Here is a 24,986-nt window from a genome sequence, read left to right as displayed (position 1 = left end):
CGCCAGTGCAGCACACAGCCTTATTGGACAGGCTGATCAAGGCACTACAGCTCCCAGTGGGCATGGCGGTCGTAAAGTGTGCCGCTCACACAAGAGGGACAGATTTGATCTCATGTTGAAACCAAGCAGCAGACACGGAAGCCACGCGTATGGCTCTCAAATTCAGTCTGATCCTTGTTATCTCCACCAACCCCCTCCTCACCTGAAGTCTTTATGGCTGAGGCACCGTCTGAATCAGAGTCCCAGGATTCATCCGTTGGTATCTCCTTTCTTCTCTGTCTCCAAAAGTCGCTGGGCTTCTTGTGCATCCTTAGCCCTGGTTTGGTGCGATGGGTATGGGCTCCACTAGAGGCCACTTTGCCTGAGATGCAATTTGCCTGGCAGTGGGGACCCCAGGGAGCCCACCCCAGACCAGGGAAAAAGCCTTGCCGAAAAAACCCTGGTAGGTTGTGATATCTTGCTGGGACTATTGATCCCAGAATGCACTGAGAACCTGAAGGAGTAGGCAAAGTACACAATAGCTCCAAATAAACACTCAAGAGAGCAGCAGCAGGATGCAAGGAATCCGGAAGAGCTAGGTTGCAGAAGAGTAGCAGGTACCTCGCAAGAACTGCGAGCAAGGAAAGAGGGAGTTTCAAAGAAGGTAAGCAGTAGACAGCATACAGAGGAACAGCCGTCCGAGAACGGCAGCAACGGAAAGGGGAGGCCGTTCGGAATGCGGCCAGGAGGACAAAAGGAAAATTACACGCGAGCGCTGGGAAACACTTTCCAAAGTACTGGAAGTTGCAACGCGAGTGCGTTAGCAACTTCCGGGAATATAAAGTCAAAAGACTAGAATGCGCACAGCTAGTCCAGGGAAGGAGTCCTTCTTCTACCTCCTTTTCAGTCTCCATCTTAGGTATAGTCTCCACGGCAGGCGAGTTGTGACAATGGCTTCCAAGAGTGAGATGATCATGGAAGTGGAAGTCACACACACAAATAAGAAAATTATGGTTGCACGGATTGCACCTGAAAGCTATAACAATCTGGGACAACCACAGTTGATGGAACTCCAAGGTGAGGCACCACAGGAGGAAAAAATGTTGTGGAAGCAGCGAGAGTGTTCTTTAAACCTCTCTGACAGCTTGTGGAGACAAGACAGCACTGGTAAACCAGTAATGCCTATAGACCTGTTAAAACTAGCGCTGGAGCAGTTACAATACCCAGCAAAAGAGAATCTAGCTGCAACACTCGCGGAAGACTGGTTCATACCGAACTTAGTGGAGCATGTTGCACTTTTTCTGGTGAACTGTATAATTTGCCAACAGTTCACAACTGGGCACACATTGAAGGTAATTAGAGGAGTCATCCCAAGGCCTAATGGACCATTTCAACACTTGCATGTCGATTATGTCGATATGATTCAAGTATGTAACGGGTACAGGTATTTAATTGTTGTGGTGTGCCCATTCTCTAGAGAGATCGAAGCAGGTCCCTGTACACACCCAGACTCTACCTGTGTGACCACATTTTTAGTAAGAGAGGTATTTCCCAGGTGGGGGGTATGTGAAGTCATGAGATCAGATAACGAAAACAACTTTGTAAATGAGGTTTTTGAACAGATTAGCTTGCTGCTTGGTATAAAGCAGAGGTTCTCGTCGGCGTACCACCCACAAGATAACGGGATTTGTGAGAAGCTCAACGGCCTATTAAAGGAGAGGATAGCCAAGTTGAAACTTACTCTAAGGAAGTGATGGTTGCACTGCCTTCCTTTGGCACTGTATGTACTCAGGAACCAACCCGGTTCCGACCATCATCTTACGCCGCATGAAATAGCCACAGGAAGAAGAATGTGCACTCCGCTGACACCCCGAGACAGAGCTAGATGTGATGCCCAGTCAACAGGAGAAATCTTAGGGTCTGAAATGCAAAATTACTTGAACTGCATGACATCTTGCCTTACTATAATTTCAGGCCAGCCGCAGCGACGACAAAAAGGGTGCAGGGCAGCACGGAACACAGAATGAGATATTACTGAAGGCACAGCTCAAGGACTTTGTGTTCCATAGGTTTTCCCTGGAGACACAGTGTTGATAAAAAAACCATACCAGGAAAAGGTGGGACGAGCCCAGGTTTTATGGGCCCTTGCACTCATTCCGCAGTGAAACTACAAGGCAGAAGAGCTTGGATTTTTCTGGGCGATATCAAACCCTACATCGGAGAAGGTCCCCTGCCTGCACCCCAGCGCGAAGAGACTGCAAACAATGGGGAAGAACCACAGCACGTGCAGACGAGATCCATGACGAGGAAGAAGGACGCATGAGCAACAGCAAAGCAAAGACAAGGACATTTTGTGCAAAAGTTGTGGTTTTACTTTGGACATTCCTCTAAGCAAAAAAGGTGATAAGGACATAAAAAACAGACACTTTGTGCATCCTAGTTGCAGGGTGAAGAAGAAAATTGCATTTATAAACCACAACATAGCCTGCGAATTAGAACTTTAGACTGAGGCACCCTGAAGCCTTAATAAGGAAAAGAGAACATGCGAAATTTTGATCGAGGACACATAAGCTGGAAGAAAAACCAATATCCTGACTCTTTCCGCATGATAACCTTGTTCGGAATCACTTATGGTGTCCCACAGTAGCAACATCACCAAAGATTTGGTGACATACTTCGATCTAGTGCTAAGATCGTACCTGTCACTGGTGGGGAGGCTCACAAGCGTCACTGACTTTCTTCAAGATCCTGAAAACGAAAAGATTATAAAGAGATTACTTTCTGTGATTGCCGAACAGTTCCTCCTACTTCCAGAGTACAGCGAGGAAAAGCCAAATGTCCCAAGCGGAGAAAGAAGCAAATGAGCTTATCAATGTATTATTTTTTTGCCTAATCGAAGAGTGTCCAGAACTTGTCAGGAGAACGACAGACGTATTGACTTTTCTTCGAGATCCAGCGAATACAGAACGTCTGAGCATAATCCTAAATAGTATAGACATTCAAGTGGCTCTCCACACAAACGGAAAGTGCAGACACTGTTCACAGTGAAGTGAAAGTATACAGTCCCAAATTCCAGCAACGACAGGACAAATGTCCCTGTCACCAGAAGACAGCAGGTTGGCAAGCAATGTATTTTTCCGCCTGATTGAGGATTTTCCAGAGCTTGTGGGGAGACCGATCGAGGTTGATGTCCTCACATACATCAGAGACCCTGCAAATTCCGCACAGATGGGCATGCTCCTGCATGGAATTGTGATGTAAATCGAACTTTCTAACCATCAGCAGAACTATTTGGGAAGATTTTAAACTTTCTGCCGAGGGACAGATCGAGAGAGCAGTGTCAAAGATTTAATTTGTTGTATTTTTCTTTTATTTTTTATACTGACAAGGACACAGCATGTCTTCTGGAATGAAACAGATTAAAGGCATGAACTGGGAACTGATACATTTTGAACATACACAGTAAAGATCACCAGTACATCCACCTAATGATGTTTGTATGGTGCCCACAAAAGCACCCAGGCCCTTTATAGTAATTCTAATCCTTAGGAGATCTGATAATGTAGTGAGTGAACTTGAGATGGATGTGATTAGCACACACACTTGTGGTAACAAGCAAATCGAAAAACCGGAGACAGGGTCGGCAGAGTATGAATGAAAAAAGGTTACTGACAACCACATGCATGCAAACATTGAATGCACATACCCCAGGCCTAGTGTCAATGTCTGTAGAACCACAAGCCCAAGCAGTAGAGAAGACTGCCTACTATGGGAAATCTCACTACATGTAAAGTAAGGAGCCAAATGAAGGAAACAGACGTCTCGGAAAGACAAGAAGAGTTGGAAAGAAAGCCAACAGAAACAGCTGTATCAGAAACTCTTGAGCCAACACCAAGAAAGACAAGAGCAAACTCTGAGAAAATCTCTGCACAAGCACAACTGATAGCAGACACAGTATGGCCATTCATAGCCAAAGAAAGGAAAATGCTAGAAGAGCTGAAGAATGAACCCACACAGACAACATTGCCGAGCATATATGTTCCAGTAAAAGGGACTAGTACAAGTTCCACAGTACAGCCATACACTGAACCCAAGCCAGAGTGGATGCAGACATTTCTAACCAGAAGCAAAAAGATACATGAGGACAAAGGAAGAAATGCCAGACTTTTGTCTACTCAAATGGCACAGATGAGGAGGCCTGCACCATGGACCATGATACCTGAGAATCCTCCAGTAAGAAAGAGCCATTTAGATACATTCAGGGATGTAGTTATAGCGAACTACATGAAAACATTAAGAATCAAGAGAAGCATGCACGGAGACAACAACAAACTAAACGATTACTTGGACAGCACAGCACATTTGGGAAACAACATTTGGTACCAACACATGAAGGAAGTTGGAAGACGAAGTTCAGAGGGGCAATGCTTTGTGTGTGTACTCCTACCATATAGCATGGGCAAGTCCAAGATCTTTGTAGCTGTACAAATTGATGTCCAGACAGCACACTGTCTCTCGCATGTAGCTATGAGGCCAGATCATGGGTAGTGATGCCTAACTGAAGTGGGCAACTGAAAAAACTGATCCTGATGAAGATGATTATGTTCAAGACATATAGACAAGAGACAGAGCTCATACGAAGAATCATGTGATCATGTTCGAGAAACCTGGAGTGAAAGGAGCAGAAATCAGATGGGAAGTGAACCAGAAACTAAATGTCCAAGGAAAAACTGCAGAAGAGGTTCAAAGTTGGAAAAACAGAGGCCAGATGCAGATTTGGGGAACAGTGCATTCACCAGGCGGATGGGAGAAAGGAGTAGTAATTTGCAGGGCATAGATGGTCCTCAAAGCCTGCAAGGAAGCAATTGAAAATTCGCAAAGAATATGCAAGTCATTATAGCCAAGGCTTGCAAATCTGCTGACATGGGTCGAAGACAGAGGAGGACCCTTGCAGATAGTGCCACTGGAGAGCTCAAAATTGTGTTTCAGGAATAATGGCACACGGAAGATGGGAGACAATCAGAACTGTGGGCGAATCTTTGATGCTTCAGGAATGATGCATGGAACTGCAGTGATTATGGATCATTATTGGGCATGTGGATCCAAAGCATACATCAGAAACTGGGGAGGCATACCCGTAATAGTGAATGTCCACGTTCCAGCGCTGGTGATCCCGAAAAGTGACCTGAATATTGACAGTTTCCCAAAAGCAGATGCACATCTGAGGAAAAGGAGATCTGTGGAACTGTTGACCTGAACGAAAAGGGAGAATTACTTCTCTGCCAAATCAGAAGAAGCCTTTCATGCAATCCCATATGAACACAGGCTGTTTAGCCTCACCTCATCAGTGTTCGCAACAATCTTCATGCCAAGATTCCAAGTTGGAGCAAATACTAAATGGTTGCAGATAACCAGAGGGGAGTTACTGCAGACCATCAACACAACCATAAAAGGATTCAACACAATCAGGAAGAGTTAAGAGCAGTCCGACTGATGACTCTCCAGAATAGATATGTGCTTGACATGATCAGAGCCATGGATGGAGGAGTTTGCGCAAAAATTGGAGAATCATGTTGCACATTTATACCTTCTCACAATGAGAAAAATGGAACTCTAACAGAAGCCATAGGTACTGCAAAACTGCAGAACCAGATGATTGATGAGACGGACAAAGTTGATGATGACAGCTGGTTTTGATCACTATTCTCATGGGTTCCACAATGGATGGCAGATGCATTCAAGTTCCTAGGAGCCCTACTTGTGATGATATTACTGTTATCAAGATAATAATATCCCAGTGCCAGAAAACTGCGAAAAAAGCCATAGGGATGAACATCATGATTGATGTCAAGCCAGGATGGGAGCCCAAAGACCTGACTGATGAGGAGATGAGAGAATTTGTGAAGGCCAGCATTCACGCACCAGAAGGAACAAAGTTTCTCTATCCCAGAAAACACAGAAACTATGTGGGAAGATGAGTTTACTGCAGCCCAAATGGATAATGTCAGCTGATGACATTGAACAAGTATGGACACGTAAGAACACCAAGAAGTTTAAAAGGAGTAATAAAAATATGGACTCCAAAGAGACATTTCTTCGGATCATCATGTATAGACACAGAAGATGAAGAAAGAATGGACTCAGGCGATGAAGTTAAGGTGAATGCAGAGGAGCCAAATAAGATGGATCCAAAGAAAGTGGTCGATGAATCGGCCAGAGGGGGGAGTGTAGAAGAGGTCCCAAATAAAGCCTGCACTCCAATCACCCATTTTGAAGTGCCAGGAACGTTCACACCAAGATATGTGACGTATGATGAGCAAATAAACCAGCAGGGAGCCGCAGTAGGGCTCTGTCCAGTACCTATCAGAAGAACAGTAGCTATTGAAGTACCAATACCAAGGAAACCATGGATAGTAATGTATCCATTGAGAAAACCATATCAACAAATGAAACGGAATGAAGATCGTCTGAGTACAGTCCATGAAGAAACCAAAAAGGTCTTAATGGAAGACGAATGGTGACGTCTCAAGAACCTAAAAATGACTCACATGTAGAAGAAATGACGACCAGAGAATGACATAAAGAGACGAAACGCCATGAACAAGGATATCGTGAACTTAGAGTGTGAAGGCGATATCAAATGAAAGAAGCCTAAGCTGTAAGCATGGCAAAGATATTTGACCAGTTTACATGTGTACATACGCTTGGAACCGCAAGAAAGCTAAGAGAATCATGTGGCTTGCTATGCTTAGTAGAGGGAAAGTGCGGCAATCACCATATACATATCTACCTCAAATAAAGCACTTTATATGAAGTATACTTCCACTTTGCACAAAAAGCAAAATCAACAAAATTACAAAAGGCCATTCGAGAAAGGTTTCACAGTCAACGAAACCAGGAGCTGAGCAGCAGAAACGAAACTCAGCAGAGGCAACTTGTGCCTAAGGAACCAAGGTCGTATCCATCAAAATGAACGAGCAGTAGCTACAATTACCTGAAGCAAGGACCAGAATATACTGCTTTGAAGGGGCACGATAAGAAGGCGAAGGCAGTTGTTGGGTGAACATAAAATTAATACACAAATTGTTGAGGAAAAGGCAAAACCACGGTGTCTGAATCACGCGACCAGCCGAACGAACAGAGCAAGACCCCCACACCAACGCAGGAGAAGATATTGAGGCAAAAGATGTAGTCTCGAGGCCAACCACTACGAAATAATTGAAACATAGCCACTAAAGTAATGATTGATTGGAGGAAGGCCAGGTGAGTTGAAGGGAACCCTGCACCTGGCTGACCATTCTGCGTGTTGCTAAGCAAAGTGAAAAAGTATGCATGGGGTTGGTGCCAACCCAATCACAGTGGACCAAGTAATCTAGGGTCCTATAGTTAGTAGAACAAATGGGACGTCGTACTTTTAGTGATGTCTGCAGTAGTCAATTTTGAAGGAAGGCCTTAGATGCCCACCTGACAGTGTTTTCCCAATCCCCTCACTCCGTTACCATATACAGATATAATATCTATATTATAGTTACCTTTTCCTAACCAATAGAATTGCATGTCAACTTTTGAGTGTTAACACATCAAGGATGATGAGTTTTTAGTATAAATGTTAGGATTTTTATGAAGTTCATTGGAGTTGAAGCAAGAAGGAAGATCGCACAGTTGCTGATATTCATAACTCCCTGTTTTTTTTACTTGTCATTAAACAGACTCCCTTTGCCAAACCGTTTGAGTTGTCCTTATTAATTGGTGTTGGAGTAATAAATCTGCACCGCCATCCATCTCATGGGTGCCACTATCTTGTCTTTAAGTGCTTCTGAGCAAACCCTGACTCTATGGGCCGGTTGGGGTTCTCGGAGCACAGTATTTAAGGTATTGATGACATGTATTATATGGTACCGTATATCACAATACCCAAACACAATTATTCTTCCCCCCTTGCCAAGAATGATGTAGCAAACATTGCACTGATATAAGCCACCACCCCCCACTCCCACAGGTCAGGTCCATGAGTGTCCTCATAGCACCTTACTTCCTCCAGTATTGAATTTGGGTAATATTTGATCAATTGACTCCCCGTCTGTTACCACATATATGGGAACTAAAATACAGATCTCGCAAAATGGGGCCTTCTTAAATTTTGTTTAGATCCAGAGAAGTTGTGAGAGCGTTCAGCAAATGCCCCCAGTCCATTAAAATACCATCTTCAATCTGTACCTTTTTTTCCTCGCGTAGCACTTCTGATTCGGCTAAACCCCATCCCTTCACATCTGTCACATTTGTGGGATAAGCAGGCCCTGGTAACACTTCCACGATATTGGGATCCTACTTTTTGCAAATACCAATAAGAAGTGGACCATTTTTCTCTTATGTTTCTCCCCTTTGGTGCCCAGCCATTTTCCCAACAGGCACAATGGGACACATTTGTAGGAACTATGAAACAATGTATTAATGTTATCAATCATTTCTTTCCAATAGCACTGGATCACTGTACACTCCCAAACATAAGTCAAAATCCTGCAGAGTCTTTACTAAATCTGGGGCACGTGTGTGGCCCCTCTGGGGCAATGGCATGCATCCTAGCAAATCCAGCTCTGTTCAGATCCCACACACACTGGATGCAGACCAGCAACTTGTTTTTGACCATTTTCGGTATCATTCCAAAAGAAACCACAGAAGATTTTAAAGTTACGCTAGACTCCTGCTCCTCGCAAAACCTTGGTGTAAATCCGTCTAAAGGTTGGGCTGTAGGTGAGAGCAAAAGCTTGCCTATGAAAATTAATGGGAAAATGTATGCATTCGGTCTCTTCCCTATAAATTGCCCCCCTCACAAAAGTTTCTAAAATTTAAGAGTGGGTTTATATTTTATTGGAAAGTTTTGTGAAGATTCGTCTCAAATGGAGTTAAGTCTCAAAAATGCCTGTGGGGAGTCCAATTTAAACATGTCTACAGAGTCACTATCGCAGACTCTGAAAAATATATATGCTAACCTACCATGTTAATGACAGACCATATAAGGTCACATGATGCTTTACACAGGGCAACTAAAGCACGTTTTACTCTGCAACATTTGACCTCGCCCATGAAAGTTCAACACATTTGACAAACAACTGATCTTGTCTATGGCAGATCCAACAAAGCATGTGACAGAGAAGTAAGTTTTGAAGTCTTTATTAGCTTTGTCAGATTTGGATTGGGTTAAATGCCTAATGGGTACTAAATGTGTATCTACAAGTAAACAATATATTGTTCTCTCAGAACTAGCTAACAAATACTACTGGGCCTCATCACAAGTTGGCCGGTATCCTGGCGGTAAACCGCCGGGATACTGCCTAATGCAATTACCATTACCACCGCTGGGTCCGGCGGTTTTACTGCCGGATCACAAATGGCAGTGGCAGTGTAAGCCCCCATTTTCTATTGTCCATAGGACTCAATGGGGCCTTTCCGGCGCAATTACTGTGGAAGTAGTTCCACTGCGGTAATTGCATCATGGTAATTGCACCAAAAATGGGCAGAAAGTCAGTGTACTTACCTCAAACTCAGAGCTGTAGGTGAATCCTCCAACTTTCTGCCCAACTCATAGTTTGGCGTTCAGTAATGCAGTGGTCACAGCATTACCGCCACATTTTTACTGCACCGCCAAACTTGTGAAGAGGCCAGTGTCTTGATGGGTTAAACTATAAGGTATCTCTATGAATTCCATTCTCTTTTTTTGCATTCAAGAAGAGCACCGTTATAGGTTCCCTGATTATGAAAAATTATATCAGACATAAACCTCTGTCTACTAAATCCATCACAGAGAACTGTGGGGTCAGAATCCCTTGAAAGGCCATTGCCCCTGCAATCCGTGTGCACTATGTGTGGATAAACTAAAAAGATACATCAATAGACATTGGCTTGGCACAATAATGGAATCAAAACGGCCTGACTAATTATTACACAAGACAATTTATTGATATGATTCAATGTCCTTGTGGATTTCAATATTTTGGAAAAACCAAAGGTAAAGTGAAAACTCAAATGATAGAGCACAGACCCTATGGCCAAACATTTTGTACAAGCAGAACATACAATAAATTAATTCTTCTGCACTGTTGTCTTGAAAGTAAAAGGCATACATCAATCTATTATGGATTCGAAAGTTCAAAAATCTGGAACACAAATGTATTTTCCAGACATAGAGCCATTTTTATGGACTTAATGAGCTAATTGAATGGCAGAATGTACTCTAAGAAAGTCTTATTTTGAATCAGAATACTAAGATCATTTTTACCTGCAAGTGAATTTTCTATTTTCTATTGTTGATCTGTGAAGTGAAATTGGGGATTTTTACCTCTAATTGTGAATTAATATTACATTTATTTTTTGATTTGGCGAATTTGTTATTTATTTTGGACTTTGTTGTTACTCTGATTATGAATGAATTATATTGCCAATAGGAATACAGCCATGTACCTAAACATCGCAAACCCTGAACGTTGGTCACACATGCAGATCAAGATTTGGTCCACACTCATTAGGCAATAGCTAACTTCTGCACACCCATATTAATACTTGGTTTGTTGTTGATGACGTTTGCTTATGACATCCTAAAACTCTAGGTAGACAAACAGCCTAACGTCATGACATCATCACGTTGGGATACATGATGATGTCATTGCGTAAACCTTTACGCACTATTTAAGGGCTAAACCACGCGCTCGGTTCGACGTTATACATTTTCAGCTATTCTAATAATAATATGATTCTAAAATAGCTGCTGGTAAGCCAGTACATTTTATTCAGTGTGGAATAGCCTTACTTTGTTAATCTTCTACCAACAGGCCACTCCCTTAATGAATGCCTATCTGATTTCCACTAGAAAAGATATGCTTCCACAAAGAGGAGACGGTAAAAAGGGAGCGCAAGTAGAATGTATCTTTTAGAGAAATTGAACTATCAACCACAGGTAATTATTCATTTTTATTTCTTTTTATTGACATTTCATTAAGACAGAATGTGAACACCCTCAACAACCCGACTTGTCCCCCCACCACCCACCTCCCCTGATTCTAGAGTCAAGCACCTGAATGTAAACCTAGAATACAGAGTTTATGTGCTTTTTAGTGTAGGGTGCTTTATAAATATCCTGTAAGAAAGCCAACACCATCTCACCATCTCCCGATCCCATGTGAATTTGGCCTGATTCCCTTGTAGAGAGTAGATAAGCCATTCCAGCAAGACAAAGTTCCAGACCTTGATCAGCCAGTCTCGTTCAGGAGGTGAGTCTTTGGCCTTCCACTTCTGCGCAGTTACCAAAAGCGCTGCTAGACTAAGAATGGAGTATGGTTTACTTTTGTGCTTCGGCCAGGGCCTATCACTCTCCTCTCCCATGCGGAGTAGGGTCCGTAGCGCCTTGAATTCAGAATATTGTTTGCATGTTGTCGTTGACCGCCTTCCAGTGTACCCCCAGCTTTGGAAAACGCCACCAGACATGCAGCCAATCCCCTAAGTCCCCACATTACCATCAACTATTTTGTGAAACCATGGGAAATATGTTGTGCAGCCGCCCCAAGGTATAGTGACATTGGGTCATTTTGTGCCAAAACTCCCTGATCTGTACGGCTCATGCCAGTTTGGGTGTATCCCTCCATAGAAATTCCCACCTTTCTTCCTGTATGTGTTCGCCCAATGCATGTTCCCATTTGGCTCTATACTTTGGTGCAGCTACAGCCTCTGCATCTAACACCAATTTGTATATGTTTGAAACCAAGTGCGTATCACCTGTGTTCCCAATCAGGTATTTCTCGATTGGCGTAAGAGGTCTGACTGCTGCCCCTCGGTTAATGGGGTTAGCCAGCTAGTGCCAGTGCCGATCCCCTTCTACTAAGCCCAATTCAGCTTTGGCTTGAGTGAAAGATTTGGAACATATCCCTGAGCTTTGTGCATTCCGCCCGTGACCAACTCATGAATACGCCTCATTCTAGTCCGGGTGTAAACTGAGGGTTTCCAAACAGGGATGTATATGAGTATAGAAAGGAGGTGATTTGGTAGAGTCCTAGGACCTTGTCCCACACATCCTCTACCACTCTTGTGACTACTGATATTTGTATGTTCAGTGGGCGATTAGACTTTTGCAGCCACAGATCCTCCCCTAGTGGAGCGCCTATGATTGCTTCGTCCATGTGTACCCATCTCTTCTCAGAACTTCCCAGACACCACTCTTTAATCACCCGAAGTTGGGCCACCCGATAATAGGGACGGAAGTTTGGCAGACCTAAACCACCCTTCTGCGTGGGTACCCTTAGTAAAGGACCATAGGCAGTACCACCATTTCAATCATATTGATCCTCCTTAACCACGAAATGGCGAAGGAACCCCATACGTGTAGTTGTTGCTTAAGGGGCCCCAGCAGAGGTTGATCATTTGCCCCATACAACCCCTCCAGAGTGTGCGTTGAAGTGACCCCCAGTAGCTGAATGCCCCCTTGCAGCCACTTGAAATGCGTCAACCCCTTGGCCCTCCCGATGTCCTCTCCCTGCAATGACAAATTAAGGATTTCGAATTTTGAGATATTCATTTTGAAGCCACTACAGCCCCAAACCTAACAATTTATCTGACCACCCCCTGTAGGGAGGCCCCAGGGGTTTGACAGTGTTAAGAGCATATAATCAGTGTAAGCTATTACTCCATGTGTTTTCCTGCCGAATGGGATTCCCCTAAGCTCTGGGCTCATCCTGAGTGTGGTTAAGAAGGGTTCCAGGTGGAGGGCATTCTACGTGCCCCTCTCGAGGTGGATCATTTGGGATATCTGGCCATTGATAAGCAATCTGGTGACCATGCAGCAGTAGTTGTCCCGTACTATGTTCACAAAACCTGCCACGAACCCCATAGCTTCCATGATGTTGAACAGGAAGGGCCATTCCACCCTGTCAAATGTTTTTTACTGCATCCAACGAGAGCAAAATAGCCGGGTCCCTTTTCCGTGCCATCCTCTCAATGAGATGCCAGGCCTGGCAGATGTTGTCCTGGGTCTGGCTGTGCCAGATAAACCCGGCTTGATGTGGATTAATACACTTTGGTAACAAGTTTTCCAAGAGATTCTGCAGCAATTTTGCATATATTTTTACCTCAATGTTTATGAAGGCGATGGGCCTGTATGACCCACACTGTGCTGAGTCTTTGTCCAGCTTTGGAAAGAGAATTATCTTAGACTCCTCCATTGACTGAGAAATATGCCACTCTTGGCAAATGAGTTAAATAGGAGGGTCATCCTCCTATTTCAGCTGCAGAAGCCGAAGCCCCTCATCCCGTGATTGGATTCTCTGCTGACGGCCGTCCCACAGGAAGATGAGGCCAAAAGGGAATGTCCATTTGTATTTAATTTGCTTCATTTGTAGTGCCCCCACCACCGGACCCATCCCTCTCTCCTTTGCTGAAGAGTCGCCTGGATCCTGATACAGCTGTATTTTCAAGCCGTTATGGGTAATTGGCTCTGCAAGTCTGGCAGCTCATACAATGGCTTCTTTCTGGGGATAGCCAGTGCGGCTACCACATCTCTTGGTTGCGCACCCGGTTCATGCTGTTTGGGCCCCACTCAATGTATCCTATCTAACAGGATATCCCCGGCCCCATTCTCTCCCATGAGGTCTGTAAATATCTGCAGGACCGTGCCTTTTAATTCTGCATCATTAACCTTTTCTGAGAGATTCCGGATGCAGATATTCGACGTGCAGGACCTGTTTTCGAGGTCCTCATATTTTCAGCTCCACATTTTGGGATATTCTAGCCAGATCTTCAATGGCCTCCTCCCTTTTGTGGGAGTCATCCACCACCTCTTGCTGCGCCCGTTCCGATGTGTCAGCACGTTGTTCTAGGGCTGTAATGTCCTTCTTCATATCTGTCAGTGACTGATTCACTAGCAGATATGAAGAAGGACATTGCAGCAAACTGCTTCTGGAATGTTGCAGTTCGTTTTTCTTGAAATTCTTGGAACCATGCTTCAATGTCCTCTTTGGTCGGTGCCATTGTAGACGGGGGGACCTGGCTCTGCCACCTATACCCCTAAGAATTCCTGTGTGAAGTGTGGGGTTGCGTGGGAGTCTATTCCTCTGGCCCAGTAGTGCTGGAGGGGGCCTTCCTTTTCAATTTGCGCCTGTGAACTCCCGCACTGCACTGCGGGCTGTATCCCTCTGGAGTGTGGCGCGGGTATGGGCCTTTGAGCCGGAGGAGCGGCGTCACCTAGGGAACCCTGCTTACAGCCTCCGGATATTTGCTCAGGACTGCATTTATGCTGATGTGGGGGTGGACACCCTATTTATTCAGGAATGCTGCAAACACTTTATTGATGGGCTACGTGCCCAGCCTGACATTGAAGGCCTCTTCAGGAGCAGAGCCCGACACTCTTGCGTCCTCAGCTAAGATCCGCTATCTTGGAATCCCACACAGGTAATTTTTGACCTGATACTTTGGTCTTATTTCTTCTGTTTTTGAACATAGTCTACAGAGAAGTTAAAACTAATATTTACATGGGTTCTTCTAGTTGTAGATCACACAGTGGTTACCCTCTAACATTCAGAGGACATATTTTTATTTAATGCTTATGGCTAATTCAAGCCTTTTGCATACCAAAATTACAAGCATCAAAAAGGAAAAATAATAAACACACAAATAAATGCCCTTTAAACATTTGTCCCAACAAGTTCAGACCTATTAAATAAAAAGAGAAAATGACAGTAAAATCATCCTAAATAGAGTGACAAACAAATAAGAGCTGCTACACATGTCGCTGTATAAATTGGATATTAGACCTACTAGTGTATGGCTCTCCTTGGTTCAGTCTGATTTTAACTATCTCCCAAATGTGGAAAGCAGAGGCAACCATAACCAGTGGTTCAGCAGAGAATATCGTGGACCAAAATTAATCTGTTGCATACCCCCCTGGAGCTGCACAAAATCTGCCATAATGTAACCCGTACATCCTGTCAATATGTGTCTACAGGATTCCACCTTAGCCTTGCATATACGACAAAGCCACAGTTTGCGTGGTTCCTGTGTTCGAGCCCTAGTGAACTTGCAAACAGGCAAGATGTTCAAATGTAAATATAAAATAAAGTGCCTCAACGGCAAGCTGCATTATTTCATAAGGTCCCTGCGAAGTTCATACCAGTGGAACCCCTGTTTTACAAATGGAGCATGGCGCTTAAGTAGGGAGAGGGCTTCTAAAGTCGTCACCCGATCCCATAGTAATGATTTAACTCCGACAGGAATGGCCCAGGGGTGGACAAGTCCTCAAGTTGCATATCACTGGCCTCGAAGTGTGTAGTGACCATATTAGTCAGAATCAGATTAGCTAGATTCCCTGATTTGGAAGCCCTGTGTGCGCCAAGTAACAGGATTAAAGTATTTAAGGAGATGGTAGAGTCCACTGCGAGGATCTTCATTAAAATCTTGGTGCATCTAATCTTCCATAAAGTGGACAGAGAAACCACGCCCAGCTCCATTCCCAGGGCCTCAACTGTGACAGTTTTAGTTAACCCTAACATTGACTTCAATAGTTTACCTTCGATCCTGTTTAACCACTTGGCAGTGACACCCGGGGCAGATTCTAATCCATACAGTAGACTTGGGATGGTCGACTTGGAGTAGACCTCCAGAAAGACTTCCACAGAGTCTCCCCCAGCCCTATTGATAAAATCTTTGAGAACCTGCCACATGAGAAGCACTTTCATGCACACTGGTGGCCCAAACTCTTTGGAAAAAGGGACCCCATGGAAAGGACAACCCAAATATCAATAAGTGCTAATGTTTTCCATCTTATCCCATCTAACCACCAATTATGATTCATGGGCTTTTTACCCTTACGCTGGTGCTGTAAGATCTTAGTCTCCCGATGGTTGAGTTTCATATGATTATTTTTTGCGTACTACGAAAGAGCATCCAAAGAATGTTGTAGGGCCAGCGGGGTGCAATCTAATATAACAGTATCATCCATTGGGCTAATCCATGTGGTAGAGTTGCCACCAAGGAGTGGAGGAAAATTATGACATTTATCAAAGTCATTCCCCATGTCAGCAACATATAGGTTAAACAGCAGTGGTACTAAAAAACACCCTTGCTTAAGACCCCTGTTGGTGGCAACAGGTGCTTTGACAGATCCATCCTGCGATAGTTGTTCTAAGACTGATGTTTTGGTATATAGTAGTTGAATGAAATGGAGTAACTGTAGGCCTATGTCGCAAGATTTTCATTTACTCCATAGTCGTTCTTGTGCTGCACAGTCGAAAGCGGCTGAATAGTCGATGAAGCAGAGGAAAAGTGCTCCGTCTTTACCGCTACAAACATCAGCCGACAAAACCTGAAGGGCCCACATGGCTTGCACTGTCAAGCAACCTTTCCTAAAGCCAACTTGTTGAGGATTGAGAAGGTGGCAGGTTTCAATCCATTCCCCCAGAAGTTTTAGAAGTATCGTGGCAAAAATGTTGCTTCTGGAATCCAGCATAGCAACCAATTGATAATTGCGGGGATCCAAATGCGAACCTTTTTTGAATACTCCGATGAGAATTGAATACTGCAAGCTGTCCGGGATCGCTCTACTATTCAAGATCTCAGTGTACATTAAATGTAGGATCTCTGCCCAGAACAAAGGGCTCTTTTTCAATAGAATATTCACTAACCCATCAGGTCCTGGCACACAGGATGGTTTCAAACTGGTAATCATATCAGCAATATTCGTACTGCTCATGGTACTTGATCAATTGTCACCTCCCACGACTTGCTGGGTGACGGTGCTATTGTGTGAATTGGGATCCCAGTAAGTCTCGCCTAAATGTTTAATCCATTGCTGTTCTGTGATCCCTCACAGTTCTCTGGAGGACTTCGAGACAAGGTGAGTTCTGTATAGATTCCAACATCTGCAGGAGTAGTTGGTTTTAATTAACCTAAAGACCATCTTCCAGTTGGCTGATGATATGCTACTTTTGTGTTGAGCCAGCCAGTTTGTATATAGAGATCTCACTGTGCCAATTTTGGACTTTTGAGTGTATAGGGAAATACACTTATTATGCCTAAAGTTAGAGATCTCATGGCCATCTTCTTGTCATGGATAGCTGTATCAAATAAAGGAGGGATTGCTCCATTCTGAAAGCAAAAACGTTTGGGCCTAGACGCAGGAGACCATACTATCTGCAGTAAGAGCTGCAGACGGCCATTACATATACTGAGTAGATCGGCTGAAGTCCAACAGGTCTTCTCAATACACTTGCACCAAATTCAATGAGTGTTGGCCTGCGTCCACACGAAATGATTGTTCTGCACAGGCACTATTGCCCTACACAGTGCAGGTTTGCTTCTGGTGTGTAGATTAATGGCAAATGCGGCTTTTATCATGGCATGATGGCTTAACATAGTTCAAGTAATCTCATAGTTACTTGTTAAGTCATGGAGAGTATTGGTAACAAATATATAATCGAGCAATTTCCAGCCTGGCTAGTGATGGTATCATTTAAAGAAGTCTTCCCATTGGGTATGGTAGCATAATATCTACCCAGCAAGCCCCACGTTTTTGCAAATCAAGTGCATATTTGTTAGCCGCAATTGATCATTTCTTGAACTCAAATAGATTGCTATTGACCAAGCATGTCTCCCAAGGCAATAGGCAGTGGGCATGGAAATCGCCAGCCACAAGGATTTTTCTGCCTGTATGCATACATTGCCATCTCTCCAAAGTGTCTTTAATGCCACCACATAAAGATGTTGGGCCTCATTACGAGTCCGGCGGTAACCGTGCCTGAAATTCCGGCAGGTTACCGCCTACTCGTATTACCATTCCGCCTCCGTGATTCCCAGAATTACCAGGGCATTACGACCGCAGTGACCCGGGAATTCCGGAGGCGGAATTCGGTAAATCCCCATTCCCATTGAGTCCAATAGGACTCAATGGGAATGGGGAAGTGGAAACACCGGCACCATCGCGTGATGTGCTGGTGTTTCCACGTCCACCTGCAGGCGGGTGGTGTTAAAGGTGGTGTTAAACCCGCCAGGTCAGACCTGGCGGGAATGACACCTCCGCCTGCAGGACTCGAGATCACCCGGTATGGAAACAACGGTGGTGGCGGGTTTACTGCCACTGTTATTTCCATACCGGGTGACTCGTAATGAGGCCTGTTGTCTTCGATCCATTGGGCGGGTCATAAATGCCAATAATCAGTGTACTAGATTTGACATGCAGAAAATCATTCATCACAACTTACATGCAATTTCATCGATTCCTGTCCAGACGGATCAGGTTGGCATCCATTTAAGGTTGAACTCCGACGCAGAGATCTCCTTAAGATGGCCTCTCAGATTTTTTAAGGCGGCCGGGGTAAAAATGTTGTACCCATCCAGAAGTAAGCCCGACATTAGCCAGGTTTCTTGTAAGAGAAAAATGTCCGCCGAAGTTAGTGCATCAATGCCTGCCATATGAGAAGAAAAGGAATTATAACCTGCGTGTTCCAGGATAAAACAGAGCACTGTGTTCTAATAACAGTGCTTCAGAACTGACGGTCAACATTCGCAGACTTCCATGTGTTCAATTTCATATGGCATTGCCTAGACTTCAATTGATCTTGGGCCAAGCATGACTTTAGCTCCTTAGGTGGATTGTAGTAAGGCCTTCTGACTTGCATGTAATTAGCACCAAAGGGAAACAAGTCGCCATTAGATGTATCCGCTTGACAAACCTGGATATCAAGACCCAGGTTACAGAGTTCAAATGCTGCTTGTAGGAACCTTTCGACCACCAATGATACAAAGGATACAATCAACCAGTTTGTGAGGCTATATAAGGGTGGCAATTGCAAAATTCAATGTCACGCAGCAGTAAAATTTGCAGAGCGTGAATTTGACTGAAGGGGGACATAAGATTATTATGATTGAGAAAATGTCTTTCATTTGAAGGTTCAGTCTCCTCAATCTGAAGTAGGCGGTGCCTAACGTTGACGGACTGTGATGCCGCCTTGCTTCTATCAATAATTGTTGTTTGTGGAGCACTACAAAAGTTGCTGGCTCCAAGGCCCAAGCTTGGTATGGTAGGTGCTGATGAAAAAGAACATGGGCCTTGGATTAGATGTTCTCTGGAGTCCGGTTTAGTAGAGCCCCTCACGTATTGGTTAGCAAAAGAGGTCCTTGGGATTGCACCCACTGGGTTTTGATAAAACTGGGCGTATGAGGGTGCTAATGTAGTAGATTGTGCTGAGCTTGCTGCAGACGTATTAAACATGGGAGCAGAGAGCAGCCCTGGCACATTGTATTGTATTTGTTATTTATATAGCGCTCTTTCCCCACTTGTGTGGCCTCAATGCGCTTTTTTCCTTGGTTGGAACGCCTTTGGTGACTGTAGTCGATGTGGTCGGAAATTCTAGGAAGTTTAGCTTAGGAGATGCATGTGTGCATGTTGCCGTTCTAAGACTTGGGTGGCTGGCAAGGCTCGATTAAGCAGCCCAAGAGAGGTCAGGCACCTGGATGGGTGCTGTAGAGGGTTAGAGATAGATTGCCATTGTTCAGAGAGTCTATGTGAGGCCAGCTATACCGGGTTCCTTTTGGGTGGTGGTCGCTGTATGCTAGAGGCAGAGGTGTTGCGGTACGTCAGGTGTTTCAGTCTAGACGGCTATGTGTGAACTAGACCGGATGTGCTTAGCCATAGCCGTATTCTATCGTGCATGGATACTTGGCCGTGTCTGCGGCCTGTGTCCAGTGGTGTGAGATATACGTACTGTAGGCTGTAAGATTGCTTGGCTGGGGCAATATTTGTCCAGGTCTATAATTGAGAGTCCTATACCAATGGGCCTAGGTTTCATACTGTAGCAGGTATCCGCGTATATTAAACAAATATGGAGGCTACATCTAGCTTTGAGAATCATTTATAGTGGGAGAAAGGCCTATGTTTCACAGTGCAGTAGGTTTAAGCATATGGTAAACAAAGACGGACGCTACGCCTAGATTTTAGAATCCTGTATAGTGGGAGAGAGGCCTAGGTATCACAATGCAGTAGGTTTCATCATACAGTTAACAAAGCTGGGGGCTACACCTATATTTGAGAATCATGTATACTGGGCGGGAGGCCTACGTTTCAAAATGCAGTAAGCCTCTTCATACAATAAACATAGGAGGATGCTACACCTAAATTTGAGAATCCTGCATGGTGGGGTCTGGGGCGTGGGGGCTAGGCTTCTCAAGGCCATAGGTTTCAGCCTATAGTACAGTAGGTTTCCCTAATGTAACAGTCATCAATGGTTTGCTGTGTCGAAAGAGAAAGTATATCGTGCCTCCTATTGTAATAAATATATTAATATTGGCCTACGCCAAGCTGCTCGAAAGTCGCTTGTAAAAGAAATCCGTGTTGCAAGGTCCTGACCTTAAATCCATGTAAACCGCCATTTTAGGTCAAACCGCCATTTCAGGATTCGCTTGGTAAAAGTCACCCTGTGAGTTAAAATGGTGGACGATGTCATTCCAGAATACAACATGGCCGTCTTGACCTCTGTACATAGCTAATGTGTAACTTGCCTGCAGGCCACTCGTTGAGGTCGTGAACTGAGACCTTGTCCTTCGTTGACCTATGTGTAGAAGGATTACTCGTGCAATGAAACTAATCCACAAGCATATGTTGAGACAATGTATTCAAATACTGAACGAAGAACATCTGTTTAACTGCATTGTATTAATGTTTGAGAAGACCTGCATGGAAAATCTTAGAATACACAGTTATTGCATAGGCTTGTTGATACATGTATTAAAGGCAAACCAGGTATATGCCGTTGTTTGAGACTTGGCACGAACCCTAGATCAGTGATGTATTAAAAGGAATATTAACCCGAAGTGGGTCTGGACATCGTGCCCACCGAATGTATAAAAAGCGAATGCATTCTAATGTACAACGTCTCTCACTGAACACACTGAACCAAGATGGAGTTCGTTGTGTTGTACTGAGGGCCGATAGCTATCTGATTTTGCTCTGTTTTTGTAACTGGATTCAGTATAGAATAAAGTACTTTGTATGTTCCTTTGTAACCTGTGTTCGGTGTATTTCCTTTTGGGGTACTCAGCCTCGATATTTTGATTCTGTTTTCACAGCTGTACCTAGATTTGGGAATACATTTGTAGTGGGAGGTTGCTAGTGTGGAGAGCTTCCCTGAATGAGCGATTGAGGTTAACATTCTCAGTGATTGCTTAGTGATGGGCGTGTGTTACCATGGGCATCTTATCTAATTGTTAGTCGTCTCTTATGTGGACCGGCGGGCGGGGGCGCAGTGAGAATGTTGCGAGTGTGCCACAGAGAAGGCTGCTGGTTTGACTGGAGTGCTTGTCGGGTGGGGTTGTTGTTATGGGTGGGTTGATAGTGGATCAGGTGTGCCACAAAGAAAGCTGCTGGCTTACCATTAGTACTAGTCGGCTGGCAGTGTTGTTGGGCAATATGTGGCGGTGTGTCAGGTGAAACTGCTGTGAGAGCTTCCGGCCCCTGAGTTGTGATTGATGCGGGGAGTTTATTAGTGGTGTATTCACGGGGTACAGTGGATTAGGAGAGTATTGGGAAGAGCCAGGTTTTAAGGGCCTTCCTGAATTTCAGGTGGTTTTCAGTGTTGCGGATGTGTAAGGGTAGGGAATTCCAGATGATTGGCGCTTAGACAGAGAAGGAGGAACCACCAAGCCTTATGGAGCTGTGGGGTGGGATCACTAGGCGAAATGCAGTGCGAGATCTGAGGTTCCTGGAAGGTTGGAAGGAGGCAATTTTGTCTCGGCGGAACTCAGGGTCGGTGTTGAGGATTGCGCGATTTGTGATACACATGGCTTTGAAGGTGGTGCGTCAGGCAATAGGGAGCCAGTGGAGGACTCTCGAGGTAGGCTTGATGTGTTCTCTGGCGAGCAGGTTAATGAGCAGGCATGCTGCCGGATTTTGGATTCTTTGGATTTCCTTAGTTGGGATGCCAGGGCTCCTAGGTAGAGGCAGTTTGTGTAGTCTAGGCCGGAAAGGATGATGGAGTTGATGGCCGAGAAACAGTGGGGATAGGTGAGGTAGGGGTAAATATGCATGAGGATACGTAGGTGGAAGAAGCAGGTTTTGGATACACTGGTGGTGTGTTGGGTGAGGGATAAATCTGAGTCAAATTTGCATCTAAGGCTTTTAACCACGTTAGAGGGTGCCGCTTCTTGTCCTAGTGATTCGGGCCATGAGATTGGCTGGGTGATGAGTGATGTTTTCCCGCAGACTAGGATTTTGGTTTTCCCAGGGTTGAGGATGAGGTGGTTGGTCGTCATCCAGTAATCAATGTCAGAGAGGCACAATGACAGGTTCGGGCTGCAGGAGCCTTTGGAGTTTGGGATTTTGAGGATGATCTGGGTGTCATCTCCATAGTTGAAGTAGGTAAGGTTGTACAAGTGGATGATTGTGGGAATGGGTTGTATGTAGAAGTTGAAGATTAGCGGTGACATTGATGCTCCTTGGGGGACACCTTTCCAACCTGGACGCGAAGTGGATGTGAACTGGTTGAGGTGCATGATTTGCAACCAGTTAGAGATAAAGGAAGAGACCCATGAGAGGGCTGTGCTTTTGATTCCTAGTGTTTGTAGTCTGACTAATAGAATCGAGTGATCGATGCTATTCAAGGCTGCAGAGAGGTCTAGCAGGATGAGAACCACACAGCCATCTGAGTCGGCTGCGCTTTTTAGGTCATCCCAGATGGAGACTAGGGAGGATTCTGTTCCCCTTGGTGGTCTGAAACCTGATTATGCTGGGTCTAGGAGGTTGTTGGCTTCAGCAAATTGGCCTAGCTGTTTGTAGGCAGCGCGGTCAATCAGTTCGGCGATGAAACGCTTATTGGAGATAGGTCGGTAGTTTTTGTAGTTTTGGAGGAGGATTTGGTCAAGAGTCGGTTGTTTGAGAATGAGTTTAGTGTAGGATGTTTTTAGCGCTTTCCGGAAGGATTCTGATGTGAGTGAGTGATTAAGAATTGCGCGTGCAACGTTACCTGCACAGGTGGAGGTTAGTATTTATTTTAACATTGAGAGTAGGCACAGGTCTTCCGGGGAGATTGATGGGTGGCTGACTGCTACCAGCGAGAGGAATTCTTGGTATGTGATGGGAGAGAAAGTGTCAAAAGAACATTGTGATTGTGGGTGTTTGGGGGAGGGCTGCGGGAAAGTGGGCGGTGGCTGTAGGATTTTTAGTTTGGCGATGACGGCGTTGTGTCTTTCGTTGGCTGCATTGTAGAGAGAGGGTGTCGCATAAGGCTTGGGAACCAGGAGCGGACAGGCGGGCGCATACAGGAGATTTGAATTCTGCTATGATTTTATGTAGTTCTTTACTTGGGTTGCAAGCATTTTGGATTTGGTTCCCAAAGAATGATGTCTTGCTTTTTCTGATTTCCGATCTGTAAATTCTGGTTGTCCTTGCTAGGGTGGTTCTGTTTTAGGCTTATGGGTCGACTCTCCAGGCCCGTTCCACATGGTGCTTGAGAGTTTTGAGAGGTTTGAGATTGGGGATGAACCACCTCAGCGTTGGTCCAGATCTCTGCGAGGTACATTTTGACAGGGGGAGGGGTTTGAAGGCATTGGTAAGCCAGAGGTCGAAGGAATCTATTGCTGGAGGTCCTTCTGCGAGGAAGCATGAGTTTCATTGAGTTGAGGAGTGAGAATTCAAGATCTGGAGTGATTACCACTTTGTTCCATAGTGGAAAGTAGAGGCGGCAGTTGGTGGTGAGCGTGTGGGGCATTGGTCGCTGACCACAGTGTTGAGTGGTATGGTGAAACAGAGTGCTAAGTGATTGGACCATGAGAAGGGGCACTGGGGCTGGGTACATATGTTTGCGGTGCTGAAAATTGCATCGAGGGTGTGGCCTCTCGTGTGGGTGGGAGTGGAGGTGTGGTGTTTCAGATGGAGTGGATCTAGACTGCCTGTGATTGACCTGGTCATAGGGTTTGATGGGGAGTTGAACCATATGTTGAAGTTTCCTAGGATGGTGAGGGTTGGGTGTAGGATGAGGTTGGCGGCCAGTGCTTCACCAAATGTGTCTGTGAAGATTTTGTTATAGCCGGGGGGTATGTAGATGAGTAGGAAGCTGTGCGAGGCGGATGGTGCGAGTTGGAGTTTTACCAGGAGGGATTCGTAGTCTGTGGTGCTGGTGGAGATGTCCTTGGCTATTAGCTTGAATTGGTCTTTGTGCAGTATTGCAAGCCCTCCTCCTCTTCGTGAAGTGTTCCGGATGGTGAGAATGTAACCAGGTGGGAAGATCTCATGCGCGAGGGGTTGGTAGTCATCCGAGAACCAGGTTTCAGTAATGAATAGGATGTCTGGGTTTTCTTCTGTGATGAAGTCATAGATGTGGAGTTTATTTTTGGAAACTGACCTGGTGTTGATGAGGGTGCAAGATATTTGGTGGGATGCCTTTGTGGGTAGAGGGTGGGTATGGTTGGGGGGCTATAAGGCGGCTACTGCACCATACTAGCCAAACCTTGTCCCAGCTGTGGTGCTTGAGGTGCAGAATAAAGTGCCCCATGTGAATTTATGGGTGACTGCATATCCGGAGGAACAGCTGACAATCCCTGATGCAAAGTGGACGGAGCAACCGTAGATAGGCTGCCAAATAAAGTTTCAGTTGTTTTGGATATCACCTCAGGTCATAGGTGCCCTACCCCTAGAATTTGAGAGAAAACTGTAAAAGCGCGTTCTGGGAGTTGCAGCCACTTGTACAGAGTGCCAGGCAATATGTTGCTGTTCTTTTCAGTTAATTTCAGAGTGAACTTCTTCTGCCCTTTTTCAGCCATCGTTTGACTTTTCTTCCTGCAAGGGACCCTCTGAGCGGATTAGTTAGGTGAATAGTTAATGGGAGCATGACTTTCTTCGCTTGTTTCCGCATGCTTTTTACCTGCCCCATTGGTGTTTAAATTAATGCTGTTTATGACCGTCTGTTTATGTGGAGAAATCATGGATACATTTGACTGCAGCGTAGTGACATGGTCTGCCAGAGGAGTTTTAGTCGCATCCGTCC

General features: G+C 44.9%; 1 long non-coding RNA gene across 1 annotated transcript in view; it reads right to left on the bottom strand.

Moving 5' to 3' along the window:
• Nucleotides 1–2,676: 2,676 nt before the first annotated feature.
• Nucleotides 2,677–24,986, bottom strand: part of LOC138581862 (uncharacterized) — a 169,719-nt gene continuing 147,409 nt past the window's right edge. The window contains exon 3 of the long non-coding RNA XR_011304832.1: nucleotides 2,677–2,727. This is a non-coding gene — a long non-coding RNA (uncharacterized lncRNA). The remainder of the gene's footprint in view (nucleotides 2,728–24,986) is intronic.

This window comes from Ambystoma mexicanum, chromosome 3q (assembly GCF_040938575.1).
Source record: "Ambystoma mexicanum isolate Mex_15411 chromosome 3q, UKY_AmexF1_1, whole genome shotgun sequence".
Taxonomy (NCBI): Eukaryota; Metazoa; Chordata; class Amphibia; order Caudata; family Ambystomatidae; genus Ambystoma; species Ambystoma mexicanum.
This window is presented reverse-complemented; position numbering and strand designations above follow the sequence as displayed.